The following is a 10,019-nucleotide window of genomic DNA, read 5'->3' on the forward strand; positions in this document are numbered from 1 at the left end:
CGTCCAGCCAAACACGCGGAAGGCTGGCGCGACAGAGGAAGAGAATGGCGATGTTTAAATCTCGTACTCCTAATTCGCAAGTCCCTCCCCTGTTTCCCCATTGACTGGGTACTACAGAGGTTACAGCCTATCCGAGAACACTAACTAATTCATCTTTTGAGATTTTAATTTGTACAGCCAATCCCAGAGAGCCAACTAGCTCATTATTGAGATTTTGAACTGATTAGCCAATCCCCCCCCCCCAAATTTTTATTTTTTTGCTGTGAGTTCCCGCCTCTGATACTACCTCATGTCTCTTTACATCAGGCAGATTCTCTCTTCTCTTTGTCTGGGGCTTGTTTAAACTGGTTTTGCCTCCATTTCCCTTATTCCATGCTGTCTCTATGTGAAAATGAAACTTATTCCTTTCTTACAAGAGTCACCAGGAGAACTAAAGTCTCCACACCTCCTTACACTGGTGGGGGAGCTGCGGGCTGGCCAGCGCTACCTGCTGGACAGGAGAGGAAAAGCACCAATTCTAAAGGCCTCATAGGAGGGTCTCATTCTCAGGAAAACTCCATACCCTCCCAATGAGACCTGGGCCTCACTAGACTGGGAAAATCTGACTAGGGTCGACCATATCTGAGGAGACCCACTCACAAAAAGGTTACATAGAGGCAGAGCAAGAAACAGAAAAAGCAAGAGGGGAAAAATTCTGATCAACTAAATAGAACCTAAGTTAGAGGTCCAGAATAAGTTGAACTGAATAACAGAGGCCAGAGAACAAAGCCAACCAACAAGAAAACCACTAGGTAAAAGACAGAAAACAAGCTCCAAAATAAACTAATCAAGAAAATCAGATGCCTAGACAACTTAAGATAACAAGCCATACCAGGAAACACAAAAACATGGACCAGCCAAAGGAACAAACTAATAGCTCAGCTGAGACACAGGAGTGGAGGCAACTAATGCTAAATAAATTTGATGAAATGAAGGAAGATATAGCAAAAGAGCTGAAGGATATAAAGAAGACACTGGATGACCATAAAGAAGAATTCATAAACTTAAAAAAACAAATGGCAGAACTCATGGGAATGAAGGCCACAATGGAGGAGATGAAAAACACAATGGAGGGACACAACAGTAGATTTGAACAGGCAGAAGAAAGGATCAGTGAACTGGAAGACAGGTCATTCTAATTCATACACACAAAAGAACAGATGGTGAAAAAAATGGAAAAATATGAGCAGGGTCTTAGGGAGCTGAGTGACAACATGAAACACACAAATATACGTATTATGGGTATCCCAGAAGGAGAAGAGGGGAAAAGGGGCAGAAAGAGTAATAGAAGACATATTCACTGAAAATTTCCCAACTCTTATAAAAGACAGAAAATTAGAGATTCAAGAAGTACAACGTACCCCAAATAGAATAGATCCCAATAGACCTACTCCAAGACACTTACTGGTCAGATTGTCCAATGTCAAAGACAAAGAGAGGATTCTGAAAGCAGCAAGAGAAAAGCAATCCAACACATACAAGGGAAGGTCAATAAGACTATGTACAGACTTCTCTGCAGAAACCATGGAGGCAAGAAGACAGTGGCATGATATATTTAAGATACTGAAAGAGAAAAACTGCCAACCAAGAATTCTATATCCAGCAAAACTTTCCTTCAAAAATGAGGGAGAGATTAAAACATTTTCAGACAAACAGACACTGAGAGAGTTTGTGAATAAGAGACCGGCACTACAAGAAATACTAAAGGGAGTGCTACAGGCTGATAGGAAAAGACAGGAGAGAGAGAGTTGGAGAAGAGTGCAGAAATGAAGATTATCAGAAAAGGTAAAAGGAGAGGAAAAAATAAGATATGACATATAAATTCCAAAAAACAAAATGGTAGTAGAAAGTACTGCCCTTACAGTAATAACACTAAATGTAAATGGATTAAACTCCCCAATAAAAAGACACAGACTTGCAGAATGGATTAAAAAACAGGACCCATCTATATGCTGTCTACAAGAAACTCACTTTAGACACAAGGACAAACATAGACTGAAAGTGAAAGGTTGGAAAAAGATATTTCATGCAAACAACAACCAGAAAAAAGCGGGAGTAGCTATATTAATATCAGACAAGTTAGACTTCAAAAGCAAAACAATTAAAAGAGACAAAGAAGGACACTATATATTAATAAAAGGGTCAATTCATCAAGAAAACATAACAGTCATAAATATTTATGCACCAAACCAGAATGCCCCAAAATTCATGAGGCAAACACTGCGATCACTGAAAGGAGAAATAGATACCTCTACAATAATAGTTGGAGACTTCAATACACCACTCTCATCAATGGATAGAACATCTAGACAGAGGATCACTAAAGAAACAGAGATGTTGGATTGTATGATAAATGAACTAGACTTGACAGACATTTATAGAACACTACATCCAACAACAGCAGGATACACTTTTTTCTCAAGTGCTCATGGAACATTCTCTAGGATAGACCACATGTTGGGTCACAAAGCAAGTCTCAACAAATTTAAAAATATTGATATTATACAAAACACTTTCTCAGACCACAATGGAATGAAGTTGGAAATAAATAAAAGGCAGAAGGTCATAAAATTCACAAGCATATGGAGGCTAAACAACACCCTCTTAGAAAACCAGTGGGTAAAGGAAGAAATTACAAGAGAAATTAGTAAATACCTCGAGGCAAATGACAATGAAAACACAACTTATCAAAACTTATGGGATGCAGCAAAGGTGGTGCTGAGAGGGAAATTTATTGCCCTAAATGCCTATATTAAAAGAGAAGACAGAGCAAAAATTGAAGAGTTAACTGCTCACCTGGAGGAATTAGAGAAAGAACAGCAAACTAACCCCAAAGCAAGCAGAAGGGAAGAAATAACAAAGATTAGAGCAGAAATAAATGCAATTGAGAACAGGAAAACAATAGAGAAAATCCACAAAACCAGAAGTTGGTTCTTTGAGAAAATCAATAAAATCAATGGACCACTGGCTAGGCTAACAAAAAAAAAGAGAGAGCAGATGCCAATAAATGCAATCAGAAATTGGAAAGGAAATATAACTACCGACCCTGCAGAAATTAAGGAGATAATGAGAAGATACTATGAGCAACTATATGCTAATAAACTAGACAACTTAGATGAAATGGACAACTTCCTAGAAAAGCATAAACAACCAACATTAACTCAGGAAGAAATAGATGACCTCAACAAACCAATCACAAGTAAAGAGATTGAGTCAGTCATCAAAAAGCTGCCAAAAAGGAAAAGCCCAGGACCAGATGGTTTTACATGTGAATTCTACCAAGCATTCAAGAACGAATTAGTACCAATCCTGCTCAATCTCTTCAAAAAAATTGAAGAAGAGGGAAAGCTACCTAACTCTTTCTATGAAGCCATCATCACCCTAATACCAAAACCAGGCAAAGATACTACAAAAAAAGAAAATTATAGACCAATTTCTTTAATGAATAGAGACGCAAAAATCCTCAACAAAATACTTGCAAATCGAATCCAGCAGCACATTAAAAGAATTATACACCACGACCAGGTGGGATTTATTCCAGGTATGCAAGGCTGGTTCAACACAAGAAAATCAATCAATGTAATACACCACATCAATAAATCAAAGCAGAAGAACCACATGATCATCTCAATTGATGCAGAAAAGGCATTTGACAAAATTCAACATCCTTTCCTGATGAAAACACTTCAAAGGATAGGAATAGAAGGGAACTTTTTCAATATGATAAAGGCAATATATGAAAAACCCACAGCTAACATCACACTCAATGGGGAGAGACTGAAAGCTTTTCCTCTAAGATCAGGAACAAAACAGGGATGCCCACTATCACCATTGTTATTCAACATTGTGCTGGAAGTTCTAGCTAGAGCAATTAGGCAAGAAAAAGAAATAAAAGGCATCCAAATTGGAGAGGAAGAAGTAAAACTTTCACTATTTGCAGATGACATGATTCTATATGTAGGAAATCCAGAAAAATCTACAGCAAAGCTACTAGAACTAGTCAATGAATACAGCAAAGTAGCAGGCTACAAGATCAACATGCAAAAATCTGTAGTGTTCCTATACACAAGTAATGTGCAACAAGAGGAGGAAATCAAGAAAAAAATCCCATTTACAATAGCAACCAAAAGAATCAAGTATTTAGGAATAAACTTAACCAAGGACACAAAAGACCTTTACATAGAAAACTATAAGAAACTGCTAAAAGAAATTGAACAAGACCTGAAAAAATGGAAGAACATACCATGTTCATGGATTGGAAGACTAAATATAGTTAAGATGGCAATTTTACCTAAACTGATTTACAGATTCAATGCAATACCAATTCAAATCCCAACAACTTACTTTACAGAAATAGAAAAACCAATAACTAAATTTATTTGGAAGGGTAAAGTGCCCTGAATAGCCAAAAATGTCTTGAGAAAGAGGAATGAAGTGAGAGGTCTCACACTACCTGACTTTGAAGCATATTACAAAGCTACAGTGCTCAAAACAGCATGGTACTGGCATAAGGACAGATATACTGATCAATGGAATCAAACTGAGTGTTCAGAAGTAGACCCTTACATCTATGGACAACTGATCTTTGATAAGGCAGTGAAGCCGAAGCAACTGGGAAAGAGCAGCCTGTTCAATAAATGGTGTTTGGAGAACTGGATATCCATTTCCAAAAGAATGAAAGAGGATGTCCATCTCACACCTTATACCAAAATTAACTCAAAGTGGATCAAAGACCTAAACATTAGCACCAAGACCATAAAACTCTTAGAAGAAAATGTAGGGCAATATCTTAAAGATCTTGTGAAAGGAGGTGGTTTCTTAGACCTCACACCCAAGGCACGAGCAACCAAAGAACAAATAGACGAATGGGATCTCCTCAAAATTAAACACTTTTGTACATCAAAGGACTTTGTCAGAAAAGTAAAAAGGCAACCTACACAATGGGAGATGATATTTGGAAACCACATATCAGATAAGGGTTTAATATCCCGAATATATAAAGGAATCCTGCATCTCAATAACAGAAAGACAAACAATCCAATTAAAAATGGGCAAAAGACATGAACAGACATTTTTTCTGAAGAGGAAATACAAATGGCTCAAAAGCATATGAAAAAATGCTCAACTTCACTGGCTATTAAGGAAATGCAAATCAAAACCACAATGAGATATCATCTCACACCCACCAGAATGGCCATTATCCAAAAAACAGAAAATGACAAATGCTGGAGAGGATGTGGAGAAAGAGGCACACTTATTCATTGTTGGTGGGAATGTAGAATGGTGCAATCACTCTGGAAGACAGTATGGAGGTTCCTCAGGAAGCTAAATATAGATTTGCCATATGACCCAGCTATTCCATTGCTGGGTATATACTCAGAGGAACTGAAACTTAAGACACAAACAGACATTTGTAAACCAATGTTTATTGCAGCATTATTCACAATTGCCAAGAGATGGAAACAGCCCAAATGTCCATCAAAGGACGAGTGGATAAACAAACTGTGGTATATACACATGATGGAATATTATGCAGCTGTAAGACAGAACAAAGACATGGATCATGTAATAATGTGGATGAACCTTGAGGACATTATGTTGAGTGAAGTTAGCCAGAAACAAAAGGACAGATTCTGTATGGTCTCACTAATATGAACAGACATTAATGAACAAACTTTGGGAGTTAAAAGCTGAAAACACAGGTGACCAGGAGATAGAAAGACAGCAGAGATCAGCCATTTGATGCTGAAGGACTACAGAATGTTTAGGATTGATTGCATAGATCCAGAAATAGATAGCATAATACAGTGTGATGGTAGCACGGTATTGTAAGTACACTGAACAAAGATGTCTGTGAGTAAAGCTGAAAGAGGTGGGATAGGAGAATGTATGACACCAGAGGTAAAGATAGATGATAAAGACTGGGACTGTATAATGTGGCAAAAACTGGAGTGGCCAATGACTGTTACTAAATATACAAATATAAAAAGGTTTTTGCATGTGGGAAAGCAAATGAATGTCAACCATGTAGAAATTTGAAAAGGGATGGTATTCAGGAAAAAACATAATCAAAGCAAACTGGAGTCTATGGTCAACAGTAACATTGTAATATACCTCCATTAAATGTAACAAAGGCAATATGCCAATGCTAAATGTATATGAGAGGGGGATATAGGGGAGGAATATGGGATTCTTGGTAGTGGTGTTATTTGCTGTCCTTAGTAGTATATTGTATTGTATGACATGTTATTTTTCTTTTCATCATTTTTTCTTATTGCTAAGAAAAAAAAAAAACAATTTTTCTTGTAGTAGTCAGTATGTTCAAGTGCTGATTGTGGTGATAAATGTACAACTTTATGATGATACCATGAACAACTGATTGTACACTGTGGATAAATGTACGGTATGTGAATATAACTCTATAAAATTGTAGGAAAATATATATATAGGAGTAAAAGTGTTGGAGAAAACATGGTGAGAGGGATGATGCCTCACCAATATGGACTAACTACAATGTGTAAACTCAGAATTGAATCTTAGAAAATAGCCTAACGTGGACACAATAATTGTAATAGTCCCTAGATTGTAAGCTCTTACAGCAGTTAACTCTATCCCTGAATTGTAAGGCCTATCTCTAAACTTTGAGATGCTGATCCCCTAGCGTATAACCTGATTGGTCTCTGGAACAATGCATATCTCTGAGACACCTGAAACTCAGAGCTAGAGCTCGGCAGATATGAATGCAAGTATTAGTGCATACAGCCACTCTCAAAAAAAAAAAAAAAAAAAAAAAGCTGAAAAAGAGCCCAGACTTCAATTAGTGATATGAATGAAGCAGGTCTGGTTAAGACCAGGGCAAGCCAGGCCAAAGGATAAAGGTTGAAACTGATTGTGTTTTAAAACTTAAACTTTCATATGAGACCAAGGGAATAGATATCTATTTAGTACAGGATCTAAATTTTCTAAACGGTACAACTCTACAGTGGATTTGTTCAAACACCACAATTGCATGGAACTTTGAATAGGAAGTGAGATACGGTAGGTTATTATAGGCTGGAGTGAAATAGTGACACATCCTAGAGTAATTTGGGCAGATAATAAAAAACATATTTACAGCCTCCCCCTCCCCAGCCCCGAGGATCTGGGGGAAGGTGTGGATGTGTTGGACATCCTCACCTGGACTGGTGTTGATGTTGTCACAAACATTGGGACTGGCGGTTTGATGTGCTGAGCCCTCGATCATGGGACTTGCCCTTATGAAGCTCATTACCACAAAGGAGAGTCTAAAGTTGTATGTAATGGTGCCTAAGAGTCTCCCCCTGAGTACCTCTTTGTTGCTCAGATGTGGCCCTCTCTCTCTCTAACTGAGCCATCTCGACAGGTGAACTCGCTGCCCTCCCCCCTACGTGGGACCCGACTCCCAGGGGTGCAAATCTCCCTGGCAACGCAGAGTATGACTCCTGGGGATGAATGTGGACCCAGCATCGTGGGACTGAGAGTATCTTCTTGACCAAAAGGGGGATGCAAAATGAGACGAAATAGTTTCAGTGGCTGAGAGATTCCAAATGGAGTCGAGAGGTCACTCTGGTGGACATTCTTATGCACTATATAGATAACACCTCTTAGGCTTTAATGTATTGGAATAGCTAGAAGTAAATACCTGAAACTACCAAACTCCAACCCAGCAGTCTGGACTCCTGAAGACAATTATATAATAATGTAGATTACAAGGGGTGACAGTGTGATTGTGAAGACCTTGTGGATCACATCCCCTTTATCTAGTGTATGGATGAGTAGAAAAATGGGGATAAAAACTAAAGGACAAATGGGGTGGGATGGGGGGATGATTTGGGTGTTCTTTTTTCACTTTTACTTTTTATTCTTGTTCTGGTTCTTTCTGATGTAAGGAAAATGTTCAGAGATAGATTGTGGTGATGAACGCATAACTATGTTATCATACTGTGGACAGTGGATTGTATATCATGGATGATTGCATGGTGTGTGAATGTATTTCAATAAAACTGAATTTAATAAAAAAAAGTGCTATTGTTGAGACAGACCCATGTAGGTGAGAAAATTAATCAAAAAGAAATGAAATTATTACTAACAAACAAACAGACAAGATTAAATCATCAGGAAAAGTGAATGAGGTGAAAAAAAGTGTATCTTGGAAACTATGATTTCCTCTGCTTTTGTTCTTTAATCCTAATCCCTCTCTGAATTCCTACATAGCTGTAGCCTCCTGAATCAGTTAGGTCCTTCTGAACTGGCCTTGGAATTTTAGGTTATCTTTATCACATGTTTAGGGTGAACAAATACTGCTCTGGCCCCCACAAGTACACACACACACACACACACACATATTTTCTGGCTTCAATCATTAGCCATTTAGCTAAATAAATGTGTTATGTCCATTTCAACCCACCCAAACAAATTCATACTTACCAGAGAGCAAATTAGCCAGGCGAAGAAATAGGGGAAAGGACTTTTTAAATAAGGGGAATAGCAAAAGGAGAGGCACAATGCACAAAATAGCATGGTATGTACAGAGAACTATAATCCTTGTCAGAAAAGGAAGTGCAAGTTGAGGTTCATTGTGGGAAGAGACATCTACATTGCTTTCAGTTATATGCCACATGATCAAAAGTACAGGTTACCTGAATATTTTACAGTGACAGTGAGTCAATAATTCCATGCTGGCTAGAACTCAGTTCTGATCTGGTGAAACAGAGTAAATCTCAGGAATCAGCATTCTGGCAAACATCCCCAGCTGATTCTGAAGCACAATGAAGTCTACTCACTTTGCTAGCATGATACGTGTCTGTGGTGAGTCATAGAAGAGTAACTGCTGGCAGAAGTTTAGGCGATATTGGCTCATGTCTGGCCGAACATTGTGTCGGTGTTTGCCAAAGTTCATTCCTCAGAACCCTGCTCACTGGAGATGCTCTAGGCAAAGATTTCTGTGATCAAATACATTTGTGATACCACCTGTGGTGGTTGAATTATGTACCTCAGGAAAAAAAAAACATGTCTTAATCCATTCCTGTGGGTATGAACCCTTGTAAATAGGACCTTTTAAAAATGTTAGGGTGTGGCCAACTGAATCAGGTTGGGCTTTAAAACAGATTACAGGAGTCCTTTATAGGCAGAATGAAATTCAGAGATGAAAAGCCACAGGAAGAGCAAGAAGCTGGAAGTCAATGGAACCATGAGAGGAGAAGACATCGCCATGTGCATTGCCATGTGACAGAAAAGCCAAGGACCCGAGGGAAGGCCACAGTCTTTGGGGAGAAAGTATCACCTTGCTGATACCTGATTTTGGACATCTCCTAGTCTCAAAAGCATGAGCCAATAATTTCCCATTGTTTAAGCTACCACCCCAATTTTTGGTATTTGTGATCACAGCCAGGAAACTAAGACTGCAACAAATTATATATTCCTCTTACAGACTCCCAGTGAAGATTAACATGTAAAGATTCTGAGAAGTCCTGAATTTAAAAAAAAAAAAAAAAAAACTTGTTTAACCCAATATTTCCAAAACATATTTGACCATGGAACCCTTTATTCTCATAAACCTATTATACTATGGAATGAGTATGTTAATATTAGTATATTTGGAAAAGACTGCTCTAATGTTTCACTATAAAATATTGTGTTATTTTATCAGATTATTGAATTACTTTTGCATTTCCAGTTTATTAAGATTTTTTTTAAAAATCAGGGATATACGTAACAGAACTAATTGTGGTAAAGGACAAATATACTGATGAAAACAAATAAAAATATGTTGAGATGCATGGGGTTTTTTTCAATAAAATTTTCAATTTATTTATTTGCTATTATTTAGGATCTAGATATCTTTATAGTAAGAAATCCACCATCACAATTTAGTTTACAAATCATGAAAGAGTTACAAAACAGAGTAAAACACAGCTCAATTTTCCTGTTAGATTGTTTAAAAATATGTGTTTGATAACTAA

The sequence above is a fragment of the Choloepus didactylus genome, chromosome X (genome assembly GCF_015220235.1).
Source record: "Choloepus didactylus isolate mChoDid1 chromosome X, mChoDid1.pri, whole genome shotgun sequence".
In the NCBI taxonomy this organism is placed as follows: Eukaryota; Metazoa; Chordata; class Mammalia; order Pilosa; family Megalonychidae; genus Choloepus; species Choloepus didactylus.